Source organism: Mastigoproctus giganteus, chromosome 1 (assembly GCF_048544385.1).
Source record: "Mastigoproctus giganteus isolate SK-2022 chromosome 1, ASM4854438v1, whole genome shotgun sequence".
Lineage (NCBI taxonomy): Eukaryota > Metazoa > Arthropoda > Arachnida > Uropygi > Thelyphonidae > Mastigoproctus > Mastigoproctus giganteus.
The window spans coordinates 111,589,739-111,615,114 of record NC_143575.1 but is presented as its reverse complement, the minus strand read 5'-3'; the positions used below and the strand labels follow the sequence as shown (position 1 = coordinate 111,615,114).

The 25,376-nt window shown below is 39.1% G+C and overlaps 1 protein-coding gene across 1 annotated transcript in view; it reads left to right on the top strand.

The window, feature by feature from the left end:
• The window catches only part of LOC150091099 (uncharacterized), a 502,417-nt gene that overhangs the window by 198,771 nt on the left and 278,270 nt on the right, over positions 1-25,376 (top strand). The gene's annotated exons all lie outside the window — the stretch shown is intronic.

Below are 25,376 nucleotides of genomic sequence, written 5' to 3'. Positions count from 1 at the left end.
GTTATTGCTTTTCTTTTTCTCTCTGAATCTGTAGTGTCTCTTCACCAACGCTTCCTTTTAAGTATTTTACTCATTTTTCGGGAATAAAGCACAATTACAAAATGAGGAGGCACGCTTGATACACATAAACAAAGCTGCATGTGTGTGTAGCAACTGAATAAACAACACCATAAAGGCAGAGACACTATTAACACCTCACATTTTACTAAAGCACATTTCTGGGGTTACTACCATAAAACAATAAAAACAATTTCCAGTTGCATTTCTGCTAGTGGAATCTGTTATAAACTGGTAGTAAACTCGATCTAATTGCATTCGCGATAATACCGATAGCTGAAATTGTGTGAGTTTTTATGTTATTATGGTGAAATGTGTTTCCCCTTCACTGATATAAAAAAAACATAAATACATTTTCAGAATCTTCTCTTCATTCCTATTGTGTTGCGTTCAGTTGGGGTGATTCCGCGTTCGACTGCCATTTCTTGAAAACACAAAAGCGAATCATGCATAAGCGAATTCGGTTCGTGTTATATACGATATCGTTCCCTTATTTATAAATCGTGTATGAACAAATTCGTGTAGTGTAAACACGTGTTATACGAGGACTGACTGTATTTACTTGTTCCACTACGACTCCCAGCAGTGCTGGAAATCTCCATTACCTTGCTTTCCAGGCTGCTGCTCATTCTAATAAAAGCAGTGCAAGAATCACTTTTGCCTCTGCCTGCGGCCACTGTTAACCTTTTAGTCTCTGTATTCCCCCCCAAGCTAGCAGTTTTCTGACCCACCTAACACTGCCTCGATTAGCATCAGCAAATATTCTTGCACCCTTTCTATTTAAGTGTACCCTATGCCTGTACAAGCAGTCTCTCCTGTCAACAAGCACGGACCAGGCTGAAAAATATTCTACCCCTTGAGCTTTGCACAATCTCTCCAGGGCCGAATTGATCGACAAGGCTCTCATTATATACTCCCTTCTCTCGTGTCAGGGCAGAATTGCAGACACTTTCACAGTTATTTCTCCAGTAGCCCGAGTCAATGAAATTGAAGTAGGCCACTTACTCTCTTATTAAAGGTGAGCAGTGAAAGAACTTCATAATTGATCATCATTATGAGTCTGTCAAAGTTTGTTGTTTGTTTGTTTGTTATTTGGTTTTTAGGAGCATTAGCAACTAAGGCCCTATTGCTCCGGGAATATGTGGTGGTCATTCCCTGACCTTTCCGCATCCTCCGTATTTGGTGGTGACGGGATCGGACCCTGGTCTAATCAAGAAGCGTGTGTTACGCACTGCTGTTCCTTCCCACCTGGTTACAGAGGCACCTCAAAGTTTGTGCACAGTTAAAAGAGTGTTCTGAGTAAATACAGTATTCAAGATAGTTTACAGTGGACACATTAATCTAAAAGCTTGTTTATTTCTTTAACCTAATGAAAGCCTACCAGACTTCCTTTTTTGTTTATATACTCTAGAAAAGAGACATGGAAATTTGTAATACTGGGAAAGTTTTAAGATTTACTGAATATGACCATATTATTTTTATGACAGATAACCTTGAGTATTTTTTCTTGTTTATTTATGTGTTTATATTGAAATGATACAGTCAACATATTGACTGTATAATTTTAATATAAATTTAATTAAAGGATTTTTTATTTTATTTTATTGAAGGTATTAAATTTTATTAAAGGATATTATATTAAATTCCAGCCCCCCATGAACACTACTCAGTAGTGTACATGTGGTGGGGGGATTTTAACTGATCTGAAACTTTCTATAGAGTTACTAATAGGTTTGGTCCAGTGTACTTTCTACCAGCTGGCCTGCAAACATTGTTTTAGAGCTGTACCCTCAAAATGTAAGGAAGAGTGGATCTTGCTATTGATGGGTTATAACTAGGGCTTGCATAAAACTGAGAAATTTCAAAACCGAGTTTAACCGAAGTTTACTGTTAAAACCGATTTTCTCAGACTTAGGGAAAATAAGTAAAAGCTATAACACAGGTATTTATTTTATCTTGGGTAGATTGTACAAATCGTAATCAAATCTTTTAAACAACATCTATCACCTCTTATAGTAAAAAAAATAAAAAAATTAAACTGCTCCAAAAAAGTAACCGGCTTGAGATTATACAAAATTACAAATTATAGTCAAATCCTTTGAATAAAAACTATCTTCTCGTATAGTAAACAAAAAATAATAAGCCCTATAATAATAATAAATAAATAAATAAAAATAATGTGAAAAAAACAGCTTAAAGTATTTGTAAAATACTTTACAAATAGTAAAGTATTTAAAAATTTACTATTTATTATATTTATTATATACTATATATTAAGCGCTTTCCTGATAGACTTGACCTTATTTTTGTGTTAAAGAGACCAGTGATCGAAAACACTCTCTCAGATTGGACACTTGTTGGTTTAATGGTCAGCAGTGCTCTATAAACTTTCTCCAGCTTTTCACTTCTACTGCTAGTTGCCTCCAAAATTTTAAATTCTTTGCTGATTTCCAATTCACTCGGATATTTTGAAAGCTCTTCAGTTAATCTCTTTATTACACTATCATACTCTCGCATGAGTGTATCTCCAACATCGGAACTAGACAAGTCTTTGTTTTCTTCTAAAAGAACAGTTCATTTATTTTCAGTTTCTTCATTCAACGCTAAGACTCCTTTGAAATGTTTTGCAAATAATCTTTGCTAAATCTCTTCAGCGTGCTTTTTCTAAACTTGCTTACTTGGAAAATCAAAAGTTCTGGAACCTGAATCTTCTTTCCTAAACTTTTTGGGGTTGTGTAGATAGCTCAGCAAAGCCACGGTTTGGCAATTTCGTCTTGCATTGTAACGATGCAAAAGGCTTTGGTGAAACTTTAAAGACAATGGGTTTTCTGGTGTATCAAGCTTAGCAAGCAGAAATTCTATTGAAGACTCTGCTTTAAGTAAGTCTGTATCTTCTGAGGTTATAGCCTTCAGAATCATTTCAACTGGTCGCAAAGTTTCAGCAATGCAATTCAAGTGTTTTCCAGTCATCGTCAGACACGGCTTCAGTTGACAGTACTGCACATAGAGCATTTGGAATGCAATTTTTCAATTTCAAAAATCTCTCAATCATATAGAATGTGCTATCCCATCTAGTCTTGCAATCTAATATAAGTTTATATTCTTTCTTATTAAATTTTGCTTTAACAAAATTTTGTAATATGTCATTTTTGGTAGGCGATTTTCGAAAAAGCTTGCAAATTTTTCTGACTTTGTTAATAGTTTGTGCAATATTGGCCATTGGATTGAAGAAATAAATGAGCTCATCGGTAAAGTCGGTTTGATAAAGCATGCCTTGCTGTCTTTCTTCAACTTCTTCATCATCACTACTTTCTTCATTATTTTCATTTTCTTCATTGTCTTTGGGAGACTCAGAGACTGTGGCACCATAATCTTTATGAAAAAGCAATAATTGATTGCTTTTTCATAAAGTACATCTATAACTGACAGATGTATACAATGAGCTATAGATTTTTGATTATTAGGCGTAATTTACTTGCCAAACTTAATCATCATTGCTGCTCCATCGGTAGTGCAGGCAACAATATCCTCATCCAAGTTCTAACCAAATTCCTTCAAGTGTCCATTCACAATTTGCTCAGTTCTTCTGCTATCAAGTGAACCATTAATCTCAATAAGACCTAAGGACCAATGATTGTCTTTTGAATGCACATTTATATTCATATACCTTTTATTTTGTATAGACGTATATTCGTCTAGAGTCAATGAATACCGTGCACCCAAAACCAATGAATTTTTGAAATGCTGAATGAGTTCTTCTTTCTTACTTTTATAATAATTCAGAACCATATTTTTAATTCCATTCACTGAGGCTGGTGGTAATTTATCGTATTTATTTCTTTGAAGGTGAAGGCTTGATTGTATAAACTCACTCTTGGGAATTGAATTTAAAGAAAATCCATCTAAAGCAGCTAATTTTGAAATCACTTCTTCCATATATTTTTTAACGATAAAGTTTTCTAATGTTCTTACCATTTTTACGGGAGGTTCACTGTTATCTTGTTTAATGTTAATCTGATGCATTTTCTTTAAATGCAACATCAAAGATGATGTAGATCCTCCAGACGACTTCATTATCTTCTGACATTTCGAACATTGTGCTTCATCTTTGCTTTTTCGAGCAAAATAATTCCATACATTTGATTTCATCTTAGACATATTAAGAGCAATAAATATTAATTAGTAGGAATTTATATCACCGACAATTTTAAATAAAAATATTGAAGATAACAAAGGCACAATACTATGCGTCATTCCCGCAAGCACTGAATGAAGAGTCTAAACGAGGCAAGTTTCAAAATTTTCACGAAAGAAATTTTTTATTTATTTACTCGCAATTTTTTTTCCCCAATTAAATCTATTGTATTTTCAAAATTACATAAAAGCTAAATTTGGTGAAGCTGCTTTTTGGAGAACATTTGATCGCAAATTTAATTGGAATAAAGAAGCAAAAAACTTTCTACGATCGAAATTTGATGCTATATTCAGCGAATCTGTTTCTAGTGGGTAACCATCAATAAGGCGCGTTCCATAACTTGCCTGGCGAACAAGATAGAGGGAACGGAGAAATGTTGAGCATTTTCTTTTAAGCTATCGCTCCGACTCACTCAGTCGTAAATGAGTACCCCTGCATCGTGCCATGATACAGGTGAGAAGATAAAAGGTACCCCTCCTAGATTTAGGCCACTTGCCCACGAGATTCGTACTTAAACATAAAATAAAATAAAATAAAATAAAAAACATGTTTAAAACATAAAGCAGTTGAACGATCCAGACAAACGAACAAACAAAAGAAAATGTGCGTAACAAAAAACTATATTCGAGTGCTAACTAAAAAAATATTCGAATCCGGTTTTAAAAGCTCGGTTTCGGTTTTAACAACTCAATATGAAAACCGGGTTTAACCGGTTTATAAAACCGGTTTGCAAGCCCTAGTTATAACAGGTCTAATTTTGAACAGACACATCAAATTAATTCTCCCAACGGAAGAAACAATATAATATGGACAGAACGACTGAAAAGGACCTAAATATGGATGAAAAAATGCAGAAACCAGGAGACAACCTTGACTTAAATAAAGAGGATATCCCAGACTCAGATATCAGAGTTTTAAGGGAAAGAACCCCCAACAATAATGAGCAAATAAATAACGAAGACACTGAAGCATGCCCCCCCCCCCCAGTACTCTGGGGGTTCTTTTTTTTTTTTTTTTTTTTTTTTTAAGGCTTGCCACTGAAACCCTTGGAAATTAGGTGGTGGAACTTGCCACCAGAGTTTTAAATAATTTACTGGGTACTTTTTAAATCTCTGGCCTCCACAGAGTTCTGTGTCACTCACAAAGAATACAATGCGGAGTTGGGAGAAACCCCTGGTGCTGTCAGACAACTAACAAACTTCTACACATCTATGTGATGTCCATAACTTCAAAAGAGATCAGTCATATTGCATGATGGAAGAGATATGGAGCTAGAGCTTTGCTGCTCTGGAGACTAAATTGGAACTCTATTTCAAGCCTTCAAAAGAGATCAGTCATATTGCGTGATGGAAGAGATATGAGGTGCCAGAGCTTTGCTCTGGAGACTAAACAGGAGTTATATTTCAAGCCTTCAGTAAGCAAAGTGTTGGTAATGCACTGGTTTGTGAGTCATCTACCACCTAATATTGCCTGGAAACACAGAGGGACAGCATTCCTCTGTGTGGTGTGGATGCCTCGCCTGAACCCCTGCTTATGTTGTTTCACACCTGGGTAGTCATCTCCAGTATCCTTTTACCATCCAACTAACAAAAACAACTTTTCTTTTTCATTTATTCCTTTGGCTTTAGTTTTTTGTAACAACCTCCCTTCACACATATTTCTTAAAAATTGCAACCTACAGAAATTCAAGTCTAATGTCAACAAGTAGTACCTTCTTTCATCTTCTCAACCTTCAACCCATGCAAAGGTACTAAATATTATGGGTTCTAAAACCTTTCATGTTTGGGGTTTTCACAAAAAAAGAAAAAGGCGTAGCGTTAACTAGATTGGTGAAGTCAAGATAATAATAATTTCCAATGAATCATACCATATCTTCAGCAGTGGCCTTTATGTCATAGATTTTTCAGTGCAAAGTGACCCTAGCTCAAATATGTGAATATCATTTGCATATATCTTGAGAAGAGCAAAACTTTCACAATGTAATAGATGCAACGTTATACTATCTGTTATATTGTGGTTGATTACCTAGTTTATACAAGAACATCAGTGCATCATTATTCATCAGAACCTTTAATGATAAAGCAAATGTTGCAGAATGTTTTTACTCTTCAGGAGAATCAATGTATTCCACTTGATGCCGCGTGATCCTTTATGACCTAAATATAGATTGTCTTCTATTTATAATTCAGTAGGATCATGCCATTATGTTGATACTACCATATATATGTACACTGAGTGGACAGAAATCATGGGATACCTAGTAAAGGGTAGGCCCACCCTTCGCCCAGATAAGGGCAGTCACACGGCGAATCATTGAGCCCACAAGTTCATGAAAGTGTTCCACAGGTATTTCCATCCGTGAATTATGCACCTATGTCCATAATTCCATCGCATTCCTGGGTGGCCAAAGCTCGAACGGACCTTCCCACATCATCCAAAAGATGCTCCACAGGGTTCATGTCACCGGACATGCACCCTGTGGAGCATCTTTTGGATGATGAGGAATGGTCCGTTCCATGACAGGAGGCCATTCCGTGGTGATAAAATCTGCGGAATGGTCTTCAAACCATGTTCTAGTCACCACAGCTCTGTGGGGAGGCGCATTGTCCTGCTGGGAGTGTCCATTGCCTTGTGGGTGCACGATGACCATGAAGGGATGCAGATGGTCCACAAGGATGGACACGTAACCTGTACCGTTCAGAGATGCATCTAGATGTTGCAGAGGTCCCAACGTGTGCTAGTTGAACAGGCCCCAGATCATTACCGACCATCCACCTACATAAACAGTTCCTCTCGACATGACGGGTGCATGGCTTCATTTGGTTTCTGCCAGATACACACCCTCCTGTTCATTCTAAATAATTGGAAATGGGACTCGTGGGATCAGGAGACCATCTCCAATTATCCAAGGTCCAGTGCTGGTGTTCTTTGGCCCAGTTGAGGCGTAGAGTCCTGTGTCGTGGTGTCTCTGGCGGGTCAGCAGCTCCCATAACCTATTGCGGCTAATGATCATCTGATGGTCTCAGTGATTTGTGCCATTGTCACTCTCCGGTTGGTTGAAACAATGCGAGACAGATGTCGACGGCCATGTTCATCCATCACCTTTCTTCTCCCACGTGCTGTCCATGATGAGATGTTATTCCTGAAATGGCGTATTCCCGACACACTGTTAATACTGTCAAATGGGGATAATGCAATTTCTGTACCACCTCCACGATAGAGTGACCCATGCGTAGGGCACCCACTATCAACCCTCTTTCAAAGTCGGTTAACTCACAGTGTTTATCCATACTGACATTGAATTACCGTCTACGTGAATGCAGTGTACCTATATACCTGTCAAGTGGTGGATTCGTCCACTAGCAAGAGGAGTGACAGCTTTGCGTTGCCCAGGAACCAGGTATCCCATGAATTTCTGTCCTTTCAGTGTTACACTATGGTGATAACTGCTGTTATACCATAGAAATTTTGTACTAGATAAGCAAGTCTACAGGCAAAATGACTCAGGATTATGATAAAAATATTTTTAAGTGACTTGATGGACATGCAAGTGTAATTGTTTCATTATGGGTGATTCAGACTTACCGATATTGACTGACAATTGTAGAATGACAGTGCACACCGGAATGGCTCTTTGAACCATCAAAAAGCCATTCCCACTTAATGTCTCTAAACATATGTATCAAGAGAGTATGAAAGACTTGTGTTCTTTGCTCGGTTCTCACCAAAAGAATTAGTGTTAAAATAATTTTGGTGGTCAGAGGAATAGGTGAGGGCTCAATTTCAAAGTGCAGGACCTATAATGTTTTCTGGCTGTATTAACTGGACAGACAGTTATATGCTCTTTGATAACATGTTATGGTAAATGTTTAAGGGATTTATCCCAGATGCCACTACACATTCGTATCAGTGAAGAGGCATCAAAATAAAGGTATGAAAATGGATGCCAAGTATAGATATGGACTTTTGTGTGATGTTAATTCACATTAATGTTTTATGAGCTTGGGAAATTAGGGGATCATTGGAAAGATATGGGTTAGCAGGGTTGACCAAGATTTTCACATTACATACTTCAAAACTGTCCCAAGCACTATAGAGTAATCATTATACATTTGAAAGATAGTAGGAATTTTACTGAGCCTGCTGGTGGTATTGTATGAAATTAATGGAGCGAGTAGTGGAACTGGCTGAAAAACTATGGGAAGTTACTAAAGAGTGTTTCAGAAAATGTTATACCTAATCAAATATCTATTTGGTGAAAAATATTGCCATAAACATCTGCATCAGATGCAGTAGGAATAAAAAGAATGTAAAATGACAGTATCTCTCTCTCTCTCTCTCTCTCTCTCTCTCTCTCTCTCTCTCTCTCTCTCTCTCTCTCTCTCTCGTGTGCGTGCAATGCCAGAAGTTAATAAATTTGATGAATTTCTAGTACAGCAAAAATAATTGAATATTTGAAACAATTGAAATTCTGATACATTGGATGTGGCATTTGAATATTTTAATTACAGTATGTATAGGAAAGACAGACAATTGAGAAAGCACAAAGGGAGATGCTTCTGATCAGTAATAATGACATGGATTCAAGAAGAGTATTTGATTAGGAACATAGGATAGTACTGCAATATATTAAGATTGGTATAGCATAACAGAGTAGGGGTCTACTACTGATCTAATAGATATGTTGAATTTGGTAATCAGTGCCTTTGGAATATGTAACTGGATTCCTACAGACTACAAAAAACTATACCAACTTCGAGTGCAAGCTGCCACAATATCTAATATGGCAAGCTGCCAAAGCAGATAAAAAATATGTGAAGGTTATTTTTTTTTATTTTATTTTATTTTTGTGTTTTTGTATCGGCAGCTCCTAGAACAAAAATTTATCTCTGCCTCGTTGCTTTGTTCAGTTTTTACAGACTGTCAAGGTAAGGCCAGTGTGTGTTGTATAAAAAAAAAAAAAAAAAATTCATTCCACATTGGAATATCCCATGTTGGATGAAAAGGAGGGAGAGAGAGAAAAGTTTTTAATCCCACATGGGAGAAAGTGATAGGAAAGAAAAACTGTGTGTGTGTGCGTGTGTGTGTGTGTGCGTGCGTGCGTGCGTGCGGGCGGGCGGGCGGGTGTGTGTGTGTGTGTGGCTTTTGACTACCTGGGAGCAGTGATCACCTGGGCAATTTATTCCAGGTACTTGTTCCTAGCAGAAGGAGGGCAAGGCCTCCCCTACTATCTGCATGTCCTCCTCTCTGGGGAATCAGTTTCCCAGGGAGGAAAGAAACACTTGTATAAGATGAAGAGAGGGAAGGAGAAAAGAGGACTATCCCGGCCCAGGGAAGTCCCAATCCAGGATGGATTGCTAGAACAACAACACAAACAAAAAAAAAAAATAAAAAATAATAATAATAAATAAATAAAACATATAGCATGAGAGAGGAGCTTGCCTGGTCTGGGGAGCCCCAGCCCAGGTCAGAATGCAAAAAAAAAAAAAAAAAAGTTTAAATCCTACAACCTGGTCAAGGAAAGGAAGAGAGCGTCGGCCAGGATGTCAGCAAGCACAATGATAGAGAGAGTGGGGAAAAAAATGGGTGTTTTTCTTTGTTTTTTTGTTCATCCCACACGGACGGATAGAGAAAGACTAGCAGGAGAGTGCTTCTAGGGCTACTCCAGGTCAGGAAACACTCCCCCACCCAGAGAAGATTGCGAGAAGGGAATGAGAGAGAGAGAGAGAGAGAGAGAGAGAGAGAGAGAAAAAAACTAATTTCTTCCCGTGCGAGATGAAAGAAGTAATGAGTCGCCGTTAAGCTAAGCAGCTACTAGTTATTGATTTGCAGAAGCTGCTAGGATGATCCTCCTTCTACACTTGAATACCTCTGCCACAAAGTGCTGTTGCACACCTAAGTTCTTTTGGGATTGCACCAGGAGTTCTACTTGGTCAGGAGAAAATCCCAAAATTGCTGCCTGGAGTTGTTGTCTATGGTCCTCGTAGATAGTACATTCAAAGAGTAGATGTGCTCAAACTCTCAACAGACCCACAGAGATAGATATCAGTATTTAGTAGACTAGTTGGTGGAGTTTCTGCTTGAAGGATCCATATCTAGTGACCAGAAAGGAGGTTTCGATGCTGATTGAGAACCACTTGTTGACCGCTTTGCTGGTTGCAAATGTGACATCTGGTATAAATGTTCTCGTAACAAGCCCTTTTGTGGTCGTGTCACATCTTGTCTGCCAGAAATTGATTAGCATTAGCATTAGTAGAGGCATTTGATGCAAGAAAGCAAGCTTATGCAGCATCAGCTAAAAAAAAAAATAATAAAATAAAATAAAATAAAATAATAATAAATAAATAAATAAAAAAAAAAAAGAAAAAGAAACCACTTTCACTTCACCCCTCTGTTTGTTCAAAATACCTGTCCAGCTGAGCCTTAAACTTATTTAGGCTATCAACTTCCACGACAAGGGATGGAAGTCTGTTCCACCAACCAACCACCCGCTGGCTAAAGGCAAATTTCCGCACGTCTATCCTACATCTGTCTTTCCTCAATTTGAATTTATGCCCTCTCAGGTGATTATTCTGAGCGAGAGGAAGAATCCCATCAGCATTGAGCATGCTCAAACCATTCAAAGCCTTATACACCTCTATCAGATCACCTCGCTGGTGCCTAGTCTCCAGACACTGTAATTTGCAAAACTTAAGCCTTTCTTCATAAGAGCCCCTTTGTTCCATTCACCAATCTTGTTGCCCTTCTCTGTACTCGTTCCAGCAGCTCTACATCCTTCTTGAAATGAGGCCTCCAGACCTGTATACAGTACTCTAGGTGTGGCCTGACCATTGCCTTATACAAGGGAATAATCACCTCCTTATCCCTGCTAGAAAAATTCCTATATATCATTGACAATACACCATGAGCTACTCTTGCAGCCCGTCTGCACTGCTCAGAGAACTTCATATCTGCCTGCACAACCACCCCCAGGTCCCTTTCATTCTCTACCACTGTCAGTGTAGTACCACAGAGTTGATACGTTGCTCTGGGGTTGCTGTTTCTCATGTGTAGTACTTTACATTTGTCAATGTTAAACTTCATTTGCCATCTCTCAGCCCATCTGCTCAACCTTTCCAGATCCTGTTGCAGCAGCATAGTGTCAGTAGTGTCCTTGACAACCCTGCCTACCTTTGTATCGTCTGCAAACTTTGACATTAAGCTTGATATACCATCATCAATATCATTTATGAATACAGAAAACAATAATGGACCCAACACTGAGCCCTGAGGGACTCCACTAATAACATTAGTCCACGACGAGCAGTGTCCATTGATTACCACTCTGTCTTCTCCCCCTCAGCCACCCTTTTATCCACAGCAGCAATTTGCCTCCAGTGTCACACTGCTCCAATTTGTGCAGCAGTCTTCCATGTGCAACAGTATCAAAAGCCTTTCTAAGATCCAAGTATATAATATCAAAGTTATTCCCTGCATCCAGTTCCTTTGTGACTGCATCATAATATCCAATCAAATTGGTCAGGCAAGACTTCCCCTTAAGAAAACCATGCTGTGTCCGAGCTATAACTGAAGTCTTGTCTAAATGATCCTGCAGTGCTTCTTTAACTAGTGCCTCCATTAATTTTCCTGGAACAGAAGTTAAACTCACAGGTCTATAATTACTTGTGTCAGCCTTTGATCCTCCTTTGTGAATTGGTGTCACATTTGCACATCTCTAGTCTGTGAGTACCTCCCCTGAGTCCAAGGAAGCTAGGGCGAGGTCTGGGTGCGAGGTTAGCCTGTGCGGACGAAGCTCCTTGAAGCTCTTGGAACAGAGAAGTTTTTCCTGATTTATTTTCTGATTTATTAGCTTAAATTGTCATATTAACTTATTTTCTAGAGTAGCTTTGTATTCCTAGTTACGATACTTAGTTTAAAGTTTAACTTAGACAGAGATTTTGTAGGTATTACTTAGTATCGGTAACGGTATCAAATCCACGTGTTACAAATTGAACAAGAGGTCTTTTTTTTTAACCAAATTTAGTCGATTTATTAACCAATTGTTATATCAAATTATCTTCTATAAGTAGATTATAGACCTAGTCAGGATCCTTAGTTTATTCTAAATTGAGATAGCGAGATTTGGAAGCTAATCAATACTTACGAGTCCGTAGAAGTACCGTTCGAGAATTCCCGCCATTTTTACACGATAGCATAAGCTTAGTGTAGTATAGTGCATAATATAATATTGTCAATTAATCAGTAAATCTATTAATCTTGATAAACTTTATTGTCAATTAAATTGTATTTTTAACTCTATATATATATATAACGAATTAATCGTAACAAATAATTAATACATAACTATAGTGGTACACGTGATACGGAAGTTGTATAAAGGGAACTCGTAGAAAACACTAGATACCGAAAAAAATATATATATATAACATAACTGTTTTGGGATATAACTTAAGGATTTAATTTTTGTTTTGAAATTTTATTGAATTAAATCGGAATCATGACTCTGACCAGAGCAGCAAAGCAAAAGGCTCAAGCTAATGGGAGTGCTGTGGTTCAGGGGAGAACTGAGGGGGTCAGTTGCCCTCTGAATCACAGTCTTTTAAAATGCACTGTTTGCTTGATGTTTGCGGAGCAGTCGGGTACGGGACATGATACTGCCAAGGGAGATGTCTTTGTGTGTGCACGATGTAAGGACTGCAAGGAAATCAGGCGATAACTCAGCGTTGTTATGGGCCTTTATGAGAGCTTGAAGGACAGGGTGGATGCCCTCGAAGGAAATAAATTGAGGGGCCCATCAAGCTCTCAGCTGCCCACATCAACGCCAGAGCTTGCACTTGGTCATCAGGCAACACAGAGGCAGCCCCCTAAGCAGAATGCGCTGGTCCCACAGGAACTAGTAGTTGTTGGTGACTCTATTGTCAGGGAAACGGGGAACATGCTTTGTAAAAAGGATAGGTGGAATAGGACCAGGGTATGTATGCCAGGGGCAAAGGTTGATGACGTTGTAGAGCGGATATCATCTTTTAAGGGCACAAAAGGTGATATAGTTGTACACGTTGGCACTAATGATATTAAGAGTAGGAGACCGGAGGAATTACTTAGCAAGTACAGGTCACTGTTGAAAAAAAGCCGAGAATTAGGGTTGAATTTGAAAGTGTCTGCAATTCTGCCCAGACACGATAGGAGGGAGTATATGATGAGAGCCTTGTCGATCAATTCGGCCCTGGAGGGATTGTGCAAGGCTCAAGGGGTAAACTTTTTTTCAGCCTGGACTGTACTTGTTAACAGGAGAGATTGCTTCTACAGGGATGGGATACACATAAATAGAAAGGGTGCAAGAATTTTTGCTGATGCTGTCGAGGCAGTGTTAGTTGGGTCAGAAAACAGCTAGTTGGGGGGGATACAAGGACTAATAGATTAACAGTAGCCACTGGCATAGGTGGAAGTGATTCTTGCACTGCTTCTATTGAAATGAGCAGAAGCCTGAAAAACAAGATGCAGGATATTTCAGAGACTGCTAGGAGTCATTGCGGTACAAGTAAACACATGGGTTGTGTTAGGGTAGCTAAGAATAGAAACAGGTGCATGTATACCTGCGTGTACACCAATGCTAGGAGTTTGGTAAATAAATTTGATGAATTTGAGGTATTGCTCAAAACATCAAAGGCAGATATTGTTGGGATATCAGAGATGTGGTGTCACACAGATATAAGGAATGCAGAATTGGAATTTGGGGAGTACAACGTCTACAGAAAGGATAGACTGGATAGGAAGGGAGGAGGGGTTATGCTGTTAGTTAAGAAATACATAAAATCCAAGGAAGTGAAGCCAGCGGACATCGCTGGACAGTGCAGTGTCGAGTCAGTTTGGTGTGACATAAGCTTTGGGAGATCAAAATTGAGAGTAGGAGTGTGCTATAGGCCTAATGACTCTGATGAGTATAATAAGAAACTCTACAGGGAAATAGAGTGGGCCAGTAAATCAGAGAGTCTTATAATGGGAGATTTTAATTTCCCAGATATTGACTGGAATTTGTGGGTTGGTCACTCGCACACTAGCAAGGCTTTTGTGGATTTATTGGATGATTGTTTTCTACATCAGCATGTTCGTGAGGCAACAAGAGGGAGCAGTACTCTTGATCTGATTATCAGTAGTGATTCTTCATGCATTAAGAATCTGCAGATAAATGAACCACTAGGTGGCAGTGATCACAGTGTGTTGAAGTGGGATTTACTCAAGGAGATAACTACCATCAGAGGTAAAGGGAAGGGTTTTTGTTTTCGTAAAGGCGACTATGATGGTCTGAGACAGTATTAAAATTCTATACAGTGGGATCAACTGATGATGTTACCAACAGCAAACTCAAAATGGGAAGCATTCAAGGAACTAATCTTGGAGGCTACCAGGCTTTACATACCAACTAAGAAATATTGTTCAAGGTTTAGGCCTAAATGTTTGTCAGATGAACTAATGAGACATGTGGCAGAGAAGAAAAATGCATGGGATACATACAAATTAATGGGTGACATGGAAGCCTATGATAGATATAAGTTGGTCTGTAACAAGTCACAAAGGAGATTAGGCAGGCAAAGGCAGATTATGAGAAATCCTTGGCAAAGGATGCAAAGAAAAACAGAAAAGAGTTTTTAACCTATGTAAACTGTAGAAGGAAAGGGATGAATCAGATTGGGCCACTGGATATTGATGGTTCAACAGTTGAGGATCCTGCTCAGGTGGCTAACAATCTAAACGAGTATTTTGCATCTACATTCACGCATGAGGAGTTATTCAGGAAGGAGAATGATGTAGGTAAAGTAAACATTGGCAGTGAGCTGGATGATTTTGTAATAACTGAGAGGAAAGTGGAGGAGAGATTGTTGAGGATAAACATAAAAAAGGCACCTGGGGTGGATGGGATCTATCCAGTTATATTAAAGGAGGCAGCAAAGGATGTAAGCCAAACCCCTAGCCATAATTATGAGAGCTTCTTTGGACTCATAGGAGGTACCCATAGACTGGAGATGTGCAAATGTAACCCCAATTCACAAAGGAGGATCAAAGGCTGACACAAGTAATTATAGACCTGTTAGTTTAACTTCTGTTCCAGGTAAATTAATGCAGGCACTGGTTAAAGAAGCACTGCAGGATCATCTAGACAAGAATTCAGTTATAGCTCAGATGCAGCATGGTTTTGTTAAGGGCAGGTCTTGCCTGACCAATTTGATTGGATACTATGATGTAGTCACAAAAGAACTGGATGCAGGGAATAACTTTGATATTATATATTTGGATCTTAGAAAGGCTTTTGATACTGTTGCACATGGAAGACTGCTGCACAAATTGGAGCAGTGTGGCATTGGAGGCAAATTGCTGCTATGGATAAGGGGATGGTTGAGTGGCAGAAGACAGAGAGTGGTAATCAATGGATACTGCTCAACGTGGACTAATGTTATTAGTGGAGTTCCTCAGGGTTCAGTGTTGGGTCCATTGTTGTTTTCGGTGTTTATGAATGATATTGATGATGGGATATCAAGTTTAATGTCCAAGTTTGCAGATGATACAAAGGTTGGCAGGGTTGTTAAGGACACTACTGACGCTATGCTGCTGCAACAGGATCTGGAAAGGTTCAACAGATGGGCTGAGAGGTGACAAATGAAGTTTAACATTGACAAATGTAAAGTACTACATATGGGAAACAGTAACCCCCAGAGCAACGTATCAACTCTGCGGTACTACACTTACAGTGGTGGAGAATGAAAAGGACCTGGGGGTAATTGTGCAGGCAGATATGAAGTTCTCTGAGCAGTGCAGACGAGCTGCAAGAGTAGCTCATGGTGTCTTGTCAATGATATACAGGAATTTTTCTAGCAGGGATAAGGAGGTGATTATTCCCTTGTATAAGGCAATGGTTAGGAAACATCTTGAGTACTGTATACAGGTCTGGAGGCCTCATTTCAAGAAGGATGTAGAGCTGCTGGAACGAGTACAGAGAAGGGCAACAAGATTAGTGAATGGAACAAAGGGTTGCTCTTACGAAGAAAGGCTTAAGTTTTGCAAATTACAGAGTCTGGAGACTAGGCACCGGCGAGGTGATCTGATATAGGTGTATAAGGCTTTGAATGGTTTGAGCATGCTCAATGCCAATGGGATTCTTCATCTTGCTCAGAATAATCACCTCAGAGGGCACAAATTCAAATTGAGGAAGGACGGATGTCGGATAGATGTGCGGAAATTTGCCTTTGGCCAGCGGGTGGTTGGTTGGTGGAACCGACTTCCATCACTTGTTGTTGAAGTTGATAGCCTAAACAAATTTAAAGCTCAACTGGACAGGTATTTCGAAAGAACGGAGGGGTGAAATGGGAGTGGTGTGTGTTTTTTTTTTTTTTTTTTTTTTTTGGCTGATGCTGAATAAGCTTGCTTTCTTGCATCATATGCCTCTACTAATGCTAATGCTAAGCTCTCATAATTATGGCTAAGGGTTTGCTTACTTCCTCTGCTGCCTCCTTTAATATAACTGGATAGATCCCATCCACCCCGGGTGCCTTTCTTGTGTTTATCTTCAGTAATTTCTCCTCCACTTTACTCTCAGTTATTACAAGATTCTCTAGCTTACTGCTAGAGTTGAATACGCCTCTGGCTTTCCCCTCGCTAAATAACTCCTCATGTGTGAATGTCGATGCAAAATATTCATTTAGTTTGTTAGCTACCTGAGCAGGATCATCAACAGTTGACCCATCGATATCAAGTGGTCCAATCTGATTCATACCCTTCCTTCTAGAGTTTACATAAGTTAAGAACTCTTTGCTGTTTTTCTTTGCATCCCTTGCCAAAGATTTCTCGTAATCTGCCTTCGCCTGCCTAACCTCCTTTGTAACTTGGTTACAGATCAACTTGTATCTATCATAGGCTTCTGTGTCATGTGTTAATTTGTATGTATCCCATGCATGTTTCTTCTCTGCCATATGCCTCATCAGTTCATCTGACATCTATTTAGGCCTAAACCTTGAACAATATTTCTTGGTTGGTATGTAAAGCCTAGTAGTTTCCAAGATAAGTTCTTTGAATGCTTCCCATTTTGCATTTGCTGTTGGTAACATCATCAGTTGGTCCCACTGTATAGAATTTAAATACTGTCTCAGTCCATCGTAGTCGCCTTTACGAAAGCAATAACCCTTCCCTTTACCCCTAATGGTAGTTACCTCTTTCAGTAAATCCCACTTCAGCACACTGTGATCACTGCCACCTAGTGGTTCCTTTATCTGCAGATTCTTAATGCATGAAGAATCACTGCTGATAATCAAATCAAGAGTATTCCTTCCTCTAATTGCCTCCCGAACATGCTGATGTAGAAAACAATCATCCAATAAATCCACAAAAGCCTTGCTAGTGTTGTGAGTGACCAGCCCCCAAATTTCAGTCAATATCTGGGAAATTAAAATCTCCCATTATAAGACTCTCTGATTTACTGGCCCACTCTATTTCCCTGTAGAGTTTCTTATTATACTCATCAGAGTCATTAGGCCTATAGCACACTCCTACTCTCAATTTTGATCTCCCAATGCTTATGTCACACCAAACTGACTCGACACTGCACTGTCCAGCGATGTCTGCTGGCTTCACTTCCTTGGATTTTATGTATTTCTTAACTAACAGCATAACCCCTCCTCCCTTCCTATCCAGTCTATCCTTTCTGTAGACGTTGTACTCCCCAAATTCCAATTCTGCATTCTTTATATCTGTGTGACACCACGTCTCTGATATCCCAACGATATCTGCCTTTGATGTTTTGAGCAATACCTCAGATTCATCAAATTTATTTACTAAACTCCTAGCATTGGTGTACACACAAGTATACATGCACCTGTTTCTATTCTTAGCTACCCTAACACAACCCATGTGTTTACTTGTACCGCAATGACTTCCAGCAGTCTCTGAAATATCCTGCAACTTGTTTTTCAGGCTTCTGCTCATTCCAATAGAAGCAGTGCAAGAATCTCTTTCACCTCTGCCAGTGGCTACTGTTGATCTATTCATCTTTGTCTCCCCCCAAGCTAGCAGTTTTCCGACCCACCTAACACTGCCTCGATAGCATCAGCAAATATTCTTGCACCCTTTCTATTTAAGTGTATCCCATCCCTGTAGAAGCAATCTCTCCTGTTAACAAGTACAGTCCAAGCTGAAAAAAATTCTACCCCTTGAGTCTTGCACAATATTTCCAGGGCCGATTAGCTCGTTATAGCAACGAGCCCTTTCCTGTTTGGTATCACTGTCCAGGTTGAGTTCAGTATAATACTGATATTTCAGTTGGGATTCTTTTCTTCAGGTGGTAGGCAAGTCCTCTATAGATGAGGAAGAGATCCAGGGGAATGTTTCCAGATATTACTTGCAATGCTTTAGTTGACACTGTTCTACAAGCCCGATAGGTAGCAAGAATAATGCTTCTCTGGGTGGAGTTAAGTTTCTCTTTGATTTTGCAATTGGTCACTCAGTGAAACCACACACCTGCAGCATAGGTGGTGATAGGTAAGAAAACAGCTTTATTGTATAACTGTAAGGTATGCTTAGAGAGACTCCAGTCGCTTCTGGAGATTCTGACAATTGAGGCAGAGAATTTTCTAATTTTGGCATGTAAATGTTGCAAGTGTGGTAAGAAGGATAGCGGTGATCAATGATGACTCTAAGGACCCTGGTCTGTGTCGCCAGGGAAGTCGTATTCCATCTATCTTGACCTGAGGGGGCTTCTGAAGATCCAGTTTAGTTTTAAAGATCATATTTGTCTTGTGAGGATTGATGTGCAGTTAGTTAGTACTAGGTTAGCAGTATCTTCCAGAGCAAGTCTTGAGTGTCCGGAGACAATAATGGTAAGGTCATCAGAAAATGCACTGACCTTGGTGCGTTCAAAGCATCTGCTCAGCCAGTCTTGTAAAACTACGTTCCAGATGAGGGGTCCTAGAACAGATCCTTGGGGGCACCCCGAAAGACTGGTCTGGTGACATGCTGATGCTTTGTTTTGACCTTAACTGACCTTTCAGAAAAGTAGTTTCTGGTCAGCCAGTAGAGTTGTGAGGAGCAGTTGGCTGATCGGAGATGTTCCAGTGCACTCTCCCACCAAACTTTGTCAAATGTCCCCTTAAAGTCAACACAAACAGCAAGCTCATGCTTTGACTTAGATGTTTCTAGATGAAGAACCAGGTCGAAGAGGGCATCTTTGCAGGAGCGACCAGGCGTGAAACTATATTGTGCTGGGGAAATAAGATCCTGTGATTGGAATAAGTCGAAAATCCTTGGGGGCCATGAGACATTCCAGGATTTTGCCTAGGTTGGCCAAAAGTGCAATTGGCTTAAGGGATCTCAGCTCCATTGGTGGTTTGCTTGGTTTATGTATAAGTTGAAGGAGTGCTTCCTTCCAGTACTTTGGAAATTTTGACTCCAGGAGGCATTTGTTAATCAGGAGTAGCATTAAGTTGGATTTTAATTTATAAAATCCTTGTATAAACACACTCAATCAAGTTGGGGCCCGGACATTTCTTCGGATTAATTTTCATCATAACTGTGTCAAGTTCATGTGGAGTAAAAGGGTTAGTGCTGTTGGATACTATATAGTTAGCATTGTTTCTTCTGATTGTTGTGTGTTCTGGCATATCTGCTGATACATCATCTGGGGGAAAGAGCTTATCTAGTATCTTGTTGACCGAGTCTTCCCAGTTGGTGGTTTCCCTCATAGCAGTGGTAAATGATCCAGGGCAAAGGTTTTGTTCCTTGTGATTTTGTATACAGGAGGCCCCATGGGTTAGCATTACCTGAATCTCTGACAAATCCAGTCCAGGTTTCCCTTTTGCTAGCAGCAATAGCCCTGGTATATTCATTCTCCTTTGTCAGGTAGGCAGCATGAAGACGTTCAACATTGGGGGGGGGGCAGTCTCAATGGTGTTGGAATTCCCTCCTGGCTCTGTGGGTGTCTTTCCTAAGTTTGTTTAGTTCAGCTGTCCACCAGGCACAATGTCTTAGCACAATCATCTTTTCCTAGCAGACTTGTACGCTGCTTTTGATAAAGAATTTTGAATCTTATGTCCGAGTTCAACTGCTGAATTGTGCTTCGAGCCGTGGATGTTCTAATCAGAAAAGTCAATCTGGATGGTGTCATCAAAAGCGGTCCAGTTAACTGTTTTCATGGAGAACCTAACAAGGTCCGGTTCATGGATGTTGAGTCTTTCAAGTTCAGGCAGAGGTTGAATAGGATCACTCTATGGTCACTGAGTGTCCAGTTACTGACTGCTCTCCTAAGATCCTTGGTCAAGACTGTAATGTCAATGTTGGACTGACCTGGTCGGCTGCAGAAGGTTGTTAGCTAGCTGGGCTGATTGTGAATGGTAAGATTCCTAGACAGGATCAAGTCTTCCAGGAGAAGTCCTAGAGGGTCCGAAGCTGGGGAGTGCCAGAGTGGGGATTTTGCATTAATATCTGAGGTGATGACAATAGCTTTAGAGCCAAGAAGTTCCAATGTATGCTCAATATAGTGGATGACTCTTCAATATCCATAGATGGTGGGCAGTATAGAGATATTAGATAGAATGAGTGTAAGTAGAACGTTATCTGAATACAGATTGCAAATTTTGTGCATAATCCATGGATCACCAGTACATCAAGGTTTCTATTAGGCACCACAATACAGGATTTTGGGTCCTCTGTGGTAGATTGGATGGCTTTTGCATAATCTTAGCACTGTTGGACATTGGAGTTCTGGAGGCATAGGGCTCTTGGATGGAGATTATATCTATTGTGTGTTCTTCTGCTGCCCTTCTAATTTCGTCAGAAGACAGAGACCAGTGACTGTTTATTTGCATTATTCTAAGTTTTGTAAAGGGATTCTTGTTTCCTAGAGTTTGCTGAGGCTGAATATATTAAGAGTGGTTGTGGTGCCCTCTCATTGTCTGACTGTTGCTGTAGGAGGGTTAGAACAGGTTCATCCATCAGCGGCCTTTAGTCTTGCCAGGTCGAGGGCTCTTTGATATTCTGGCAGGCTGCATCTTTGACTGAGTGGCCATGCTCTTTCTTTCTCCTTTTGCAATTAGCACAGCAAGGACTTTCATCCTTGTGTGGGCATGCACCCCACTCCTCTCCTCCATGTCCACATGTAGAAGAGGAGTGGGTGCAATGCTGTGATGTATGCCCAAAGCCAAGACACAAGAAACACTTTGTTAGCACTGTGAAGGGTCTGAATCGGTGAGCACTACAGCCCAGCAAGATTCTGTCATGGGACATGATGTACTTGAAGAGCCTGGTGGACACTGTAATGATGCGATGTGATGCCGTAGATGAGTAAGCCTTCATAGAGAACATGAACACCATCTCTTGTTTAATCTCTTCAAAAGAGATGTCAAACTTGTTTAGGTTTTGGTTAAACAAGTCCTCCAAGAGTTCTGTATCAGTGGTGGTATTGGGCACATCATAAACAAGGATTAATGGATCAGCATGTTTAGGCGGGTTACTGAACAGGCCAGCTGCCTGCAGTGCAGTTGCCGTGGAGATTGAGGTCAGATCATCCTTGTTGGTGGCTTCCAGAAGGATTCCTCGGTTGCGAATGGCACGTAGCAATTTAACTTTTAGTGATTTAAAGTCTTTCTTTAGAGTGGATTGGACCAAATCTTTGACCTCCCTGCTTGTCTTAAGGTGGGAACTTTCAGATGCATGCAGCAGGAGGATGTGCTGGTCCTTTTGAGTGTCTTGTGTCCGCTGGAGGACTGCTTGTGGTTGCTGACTGATGGGGGGGGAATGGATGTTCTGACCTCATTCAACAAATAAGGAAAAGCAGTGGCCACCTCCAGGTAACATAATTATTGAAGACAAAAACATTTCCCCACAATACTTAAAAATTGTTAGGCACATCATTTTAAAAAATATGAGGCAAAATCAGAAATCCTAAAGAGTTACTAGGCACAATTCAAACTTCCTAAAGCTAGTCAAAACTTATATATCATCAAAATTCCAATGCAAAATAATGGCCTAACCTATATGGTGCTGGCTTGCTGTCCTCCGTTGGAGTTGACAGCACAAGACAAAAATTAAAAACTGCTATATCTCCAAAACACCTTAGAAGTTCGGCAAAAAATAATATATGCAGACTCACCATTACCTAGGGATCTTGGATATCACGAAATAAATGCAATATAGGGGAATTACACTACTTTTAAAAACACATAGAAACGGAGCATCAAATTACATGGCCATCCTATTGTATATTTTCATGTGAAGGTTAGGTAGTAATGGGAACCTTTGACTAGTAAGCGGCCATTCTGCTATTCTAAACAATGAAAGGCTGATTTTGTAGATTTCAAATTGGCTTGCAGAATGTAGAAAATGTATAATACACTAATTAATGCCATTTTAATCAGCCGTTTGTTCAACTGTTCTGAAAACATCTAAATGGGATGATAATTTTCACTCGATTGTGTTCACTCAGTGCACAAAGTGAGTATTAGTATATCTATTATACAGTAGTAGTATACCCATTTTTACCACAGAGTGATATATTCCTTATGATGCCATAAGCTTTAATTTTTCTCTTCTTTCTTTTCCTCCAGTCAATTTATTTACATCAATTCATTACATAGACCTGTTCACTTACATAGTTATTTGTCATTTTCATTGAGCAAGGCAGCCATTGAATCTTTTGGACATTTAATGGTGCAAATCAGTGATTGAGTTAAATTTCTAATACTTGCTGGTTACCACTACTATGCCAAATGGTGACTTATTTTGAAATGTCTCATTCACTTGAATCATCTTTTTCTGTTGACTCACTGAGATGGATTTACAAAAAGTATATCGCTAATTCAAGACACTGTTCACTTATTCAGTAAGGTAAATTAGCCGTTAAATTTCTTAATATCAAAGCACTGAATGCCTCATGAACAACTTCCAGGTCTGTAAGTTGGCCCTTATTGGGATCCAGTCAGGTTGACTAGATCAGGGGTCGGCAAACTTTTTTTGGAAAGGGCCAGATCGTAAAATGTTTAGGCTCGGCGGGCCAGGTAGCAAGCTCGAAGATATTTACATGAGTAATTCTACCCATAGAGCAACAAAAAAAACAGGTTCAAATTCTTTTTATTAGGAAGTGGTATTTTACGTAATATTTATACACATGCTGACACTTACAAAAAAATGAATAAAATATTTCCATTTATTAATAAACGTATTATAGAACTGATTAAATTTTGTACTAATGCAATGAATGTAATTGTTTGTTCTGAGATAATATTTCATAATACTGGAGTTCGAAGTTAGTACTTCCTATAAAGTTGTTCGCAAATAATCATCTGTTAATAGTGATCTGTATTGCGATTTTACATTTTTCATTTTCATTTTCCATTTATTAATAAACGTATTAAAACGTATTATAGAACTGATTAAATTTTGTACTAATGCAATGAATGTAATTGTTTGTTCTGAGATAATATTTCATCATACTGGAGTTCGAAGTTAGTACTTCCTATCATTAAAGTTGTTCGCAAATAATCATCTGTTAATAGTGATCTGTATTGCGATTTTACATATTTCATTTTCGAAAATGTCTTTTCACATTGGTAAGTACTCCCAAATACAGATATAAATCCCCGTGCATATGATTTTAATTGACCGTATTTATCTTCCGAAAGATATTTATAGAATTGGGTTAGATCCATTTCTTTAAACCTAACCTTTGGCATATCATCATTTTGCAGATCAGTCACTTCCAATTGAAGGTCTGATGGAAGCCCCTCAATTGTACAGCCAAATGGATTTTGAAATATGGAAATGTCTTTTGCACTTGCATCAAGATCTGAAAAATGCTGTTGTAACTGTAGTTTAAGTTCAGAAAATATATCCGCTGTGAATTTTTTTGGGAATGGGGATTTCGCTAATATTTGAAATTTTTTACAGCATGGAAAATGGTCAAACTTGGTTAATGTGATTTGTGTTTCAAACAATGCAAATTTTTGACTATATGACTTTACGGTAGAATACGTTTCACATATGAGCACTGTTTTCCCCTGTAATTTTAAGTTAAATTCGTTAAGATATCCCACGATGTCTGTAGCAAATGCTAAGCAGTTTTTCTCATTTAGAAAAATTTCTATTGCTTCTCTGAGTTCAAAAAATCTCAATAAAACTTTTACATTGCTGAGCCATTGAACTGCTGTAAGGTAGGGCAAATCAGGATATTCGGCTTCAATCTCTAATAAAAAATCACGAAACTGACGATGGTTAAGTCCACGAGAGCGAATAAAGTTAACCGCTGACACAACTGGTTCAATAACACATGACAGATTGAGGTGTTTCCCACAAAGAGCCTGCTGGTGAATAATACAATGAATTACCAGAGGTTTTGAACATTTAGCTTCTTCACAAGCCTTAAAAATTTGTCGAACTAATCCTTTCCCCGTTCCACACATATTTTTACCACCATCAGTTGTGACACATTTTAACTGATTCCATTGCAAATTGTACTGTGTTAGCGTTTTCTTGACTTCCTTGAAGATATCTTCGCCTGTAGTTGTTCCATGCAGACTATTCATAGAAGCTAATTCTTCAGTAACCTCAAACTCAGTATTGACTCCTCGAATAAACAGCAACAATTGGGCAGTATCGGTAATGTCTGTAGACTCGTCAAGAGCCAATGAAAACCACTTGAAATTTTTTGCCTTGTCTTTTAATTGACTCTTGATGTGGCTCCCGATGTCCTCAACTCTTCTAACAGTTGTTCTCGCCGAAAGACTGACAAATCGAAACAAATCCATTTTCTCTGGACACATTTCTTCGGCTGCCACAAGCAAACATCATTTAATTAATTCACCATCGATAAATGGTTTCCCTTTCTTGGCTAATAAATGAGCTATTCATAAGCTTACTTTAGTTACTGCTTCATTATCATTTTTTATTTTAACGAATAAATTGCGTTGTGATGATGCATTACATTTTAAACTTTCCAATTTTAGCTTCTTTTGATTTTTTGTGAGTTTTGAATATTGTGCCGCGTGCTTAGTTTGGTAATGACGATGTATATTCTACTCTTTTCGCACAGCTATTGTGTCATTACATAATAAACATGATACTTTGTCATTTATTTCTATGACAAAATAATTCA